This window comes from Pseudophryne corroboree, chromosome 5 (genome assembly GCF_028390025.1).
Source record: "Pseudophryne corroboree isolate aPseCor3 chromosome 5, aPseCor3.hap2, whole genome shotgun sequence".
Taxonomy (NCBI): domain Eukaryota; kingdom Metazoa; phylum Chordata; class Amphibia; order Anura; family Myobatrachidae; genus Pseudophryne; species Pseudophryne corroboree.
This window is the reverse complement of record NC_086448.1, coordinates 849,274,122-849,278,079: the sequence shown is the minus strand read 5'-3', so window position 1 is coordinate 849,278,079 and position 3,958 is coordinate 849,274,122. Positions and strand designations below refer to the sequence as shown.

Sequence of the window (3,958 nt, the reverse complement as noted above, 5' to 3'; positions counted from 1 at the left end):
CAGGAGAGGTCTGCATTCAGCACCCCATTTGGGCTCTTTGAATTTACTGCCATGCCCTTTGGGATGAAGAATGCCCCAGCCACCTTTCAGCGTACCATAGATCACCTACTGACAGGGTGTCAGGACTTTGCCCAGGCATACCTTGATGACATAGCCATTTTTAGTCAGACATGGGAGGAGCATCTGCAGCATGTGGCCCAGGTGTTGGCACAGATCAGCAAGGCAGGGTTAACAATCAGACCTGACAAATGTCAGATGGGGATGGCAGAGGTGTCGTACCTCGGGCATAGGGTGGGTGGAGGCCATATTCGTCCAGAGCCAGCTAAAATTGAGGCCATCCTGAAATGGCATCGCCCCACTAACCAAAAACAGGTACGTGCCTTCCTTGGAACAGCAGGGTACTACCGTAAATTTGTGCCCCAGTACAGCACCATTGCCAAACCCCTGACTGACCTAACGACAAAAAAGTACACCCGACAAATTGACTGGAGCCCAGAGTGTGAGCAGGCTTTTTCCCAGCTGAAGGACATTTTGTCCCGATCCCCAGTGTTAGCAGCCCCCGACTTCCGCCGGCGGTTCATTGTGCAAACAGATGCCTCGGGTTGTGGAATAGGAGCTGTGTTGAGCCAAATAGGGGAGGATGGTTGTGAACACTCAGTTGCCTCTCTCTCCCGAAAACTTGTGGACCGAGAGATAGCCTATGCCACTATTGGAAAGGAGTGCCTGGCCATAGTCTGGGCACTCAAGAAATTGCAGGCATATGTGTACGGGCGCGAGTTCTCAGTGGTAACAGACCACAGTCCCCTTAGTTGGTTACAGCGCACTGCCGGAGACAATGGACGACTGCTGAGATGGAGCTTAGCCCTACAACTATACAATTTCACTATCTCTCACAAAAAGGGCAGAGATCATGGGAACGCAGATGGCCTGTCCCGTCAGCAGGAACCAGACCCAGCACCAAGCAAGCCCAGGAGATCCATCACTACCATTACCCAGGATGCCGGGAACAAGGATTAAAAAAAAAAAAAAAGTAGAGGGAGGAAATGTAAAGATATAGGGAGGGGCTAATACTGTATTTGTGGTGTGTCAATCTTTATAGCGTTTAATGTACTTTTTATTCCTTCTGTTCCCATGTCTCTCTGGCTTGTGCCCCTATTACCCCATGTGTGTGTTCATCCATTACCCTATATATTCTGTACTATAATCTTACCCAGGTAAATACAGGTGTGCTGTGACCTGGCACCTAGTGCTGTCATGTATGTTATTGTAGGAGGATGCCAGTCTGGTATGAGGTCATTACAGGTTATCATTGCTATGCTTATTGAGTCCATCTATGATCCTCATATGGTCACACAGGAAATACATTTGAGGATCAGGTAATGTCTCTTTGAAGCTTCTCCTCCACAGGGGACAATCAGGACTTAAACCAATTTCCCTGTCATTGTTCCTTCTGTTTACTTTCCTCTGTTCCATCCTGGTCTCTCACAGACAACGCGGAGCCTGACCCAGCATGTGGTCAGCAGGAGAAGGCCAGCTGTGGGAGGGAGTAGGGAAATACCTGAGGTGGGATACCACCAATCAGGAACCTGCTGCGTCTCCTCCCCAGGTGAGCGCTGCATGATGGGCATTTGGAAGGTTTTAAAAGAGGTTGCGCAGGTCAGCTCCGGATGTTAGTCGCAGGACTCTGGCTAAGGGGTGATTCTCAGCCAGGGAACCTTGTGGAACGCATCACCATATGTACTTACTATTGCAGGGACTAATCTGCTATCACTGCTGTGTGGACTCAGTGATAGTTCTGCTGTGTGGACTTGTTTATCTGGAACTTCTGTGTGGAATTACTGTGGACCTAAATCATCTACTGGGACTTACTATCTGGACTGCTACCTGTATACTGTTTCTGGGCTATATTTACGTCTGTTTCCTGTGATTTATCTATTCCTGTGTGCTGTGAGAAATAAACCATCACTTTGGTTTCATCGGCTCTGTGTCTGAGTGATTAGAAGAACCCCGTATCTTCACAATCTGCTTCTAGGACCATTATACAGACCTGATTCAGCCTGAATACTAACACCCAATTCTCTTTATAACTAATTGTACTTGATTGCTTTCAATCAGCTGCACCTGGTCGTTGTACATAGATTTACAAGCTACTATCTTCTCTTGTTCTTTTTCTTCCATACCCAATTCGTGCACTATTGGCATTTATTGCTACCATTTTTCTTTCCTTACACTCATGCACATCTGTGCTAATGTGCTCTCTCATCCAGTTTTTCTCACCACGGTGGTGGTGACTAATATTTGTGGAAACCTCAGTTCTGGACAGCAGAAGCACATTTCTGTTTACCAGGAATAAGTACTCACTCATCCAACCGTTTACGGCCATACTCCACAGGAGACGCCTAATCTCGCTTGATCTTAGAAGCAAAGCTCTGGAAGGCCTGGTCAGTACTTGTTTGGGAGACTGCCAAGGAACACCAGGTGCAGTAAACTTGGCTGGAAAGCAGCAGGAACTTTTCTCTAATTTTCTTCTTCTCCTCTTTCAATAGAAACAATAGATTGATCTTTATAAGTTTCCTATATGAATGTCCATATCTTCTCACAAACTTATTGTGTCTTTAAAACCACTTCTTTATCATTCAATCCACTATCTCTTGGCTATCGTTAATATTTATCAACTCAGCAGATTATACACTCCTGTCTAATCCGCTGCATTAAAATGCCTATGGTGACACTACTGTCAGACATTGATACAGTAGGTGGTTCAACACCATATTAGGCAACAAACCTTTTAATCTAATGGTGCCTAGATTAACTCACGGGATATCATCACAGGAGATTCTAGCAATCCACCTGCTGATAGTGGACATATGTTAAGCTACTCCTGCGTTTATATACAATAATTTTTCATCTTTTGCAGTATTTACTGTTTATTAATTTGAATTACCTTGGTATTTAGATTTGTGTTTAGAATACCTTATCTTTATTGTCACACTATATTTAATATGATCCTAAATAAAGGTTACATTTTACTGTCTCATCTTTTCAAAAAGAGTGCCCCAGCACAGAGTCTTTCTTTTTCTCTCTTGATTTTTTCAATCTTGGTCAGGAACGAGTCAATTCCTGCCCAGGATATATTGTTCTGGTTATCCAGATTCTGTACTGTCCAGTCCAATTTGATCAAGGTGGGTTTTACAATGGGAGTTTTGGGGGGAGCGTGGTCAGCCATGGTTCAATTAAAAAGTGTGCCTTCTGCTGTGTATATAGGCCATGACCGTGTTCAATGTTTTTATTCAGGGCAACCCCGCACCTGCTTTAAATGCGGGGATTTTTGACACATAAGCAGTGATTGTAATGTTACCAAATGTACATTACAGTATGTGGGAAAATCGGACATGTCTCCAGAGATTGCAATGATGTAAAATGTAATTTGTGTGGTGAGGATGGCCATCCTTACAGCAGCTGCCCCTGGGCAAGTCACAATATGGAAAGTGAGAGAGAGCAGAGGGAGGAAGCAACTAGGAATGAGAAAGAAGGTCAGGGAAAAGAACAGGGACCAGTTTTTGTGAGAGTAAGGACAAGGAGTTCTGTAGACAAGGAAGATGTCTTTCAAATGGTTAGATACAGCAATAATAAAAAAAAGAGGAAAGGTGATGATGAGCAGGTAATCCTTACCAACAGATTTTATGTATTTTACACTGATGAGGAATAGGAGGGTGAGGTGGCAAGGAATGGTGGGGACCCAATTTTTTATACCCAGAGTCAGCTAAAGAAAAGCAAAACAGAGTAAAAAAAAACATCTGAAGGAGTAACTCTTGAAAAGGATAAAGGTAAAAAAAATGAAAAAGAAAGAACAATTACTAGTGGAAGATGGTACTGGAAAAAGCAGTGGGGCTGAGGTACAGGAGGGTCTACAATGAGACCCCAAGGGCACAGAGTTGGTGGAAAAAGAGGTGGCCAG

At 44.2% G+C, this 3,958-nt stretch overlaps 1 pseudogene; it reads left to right on the top strand.

Moving 5' to 3' along the window:
• Nucleotides 1–2,371: 2,371 nt before the first annotated feature.
• Nucleotides 2,372–2,490, top strand: LOC134930489 (5S ribosomal RNA; annotated as a pseudogene).
• The last annotated feature ends 1,468 nt before the right edge of the window (nt 2,491–3,958 follow it).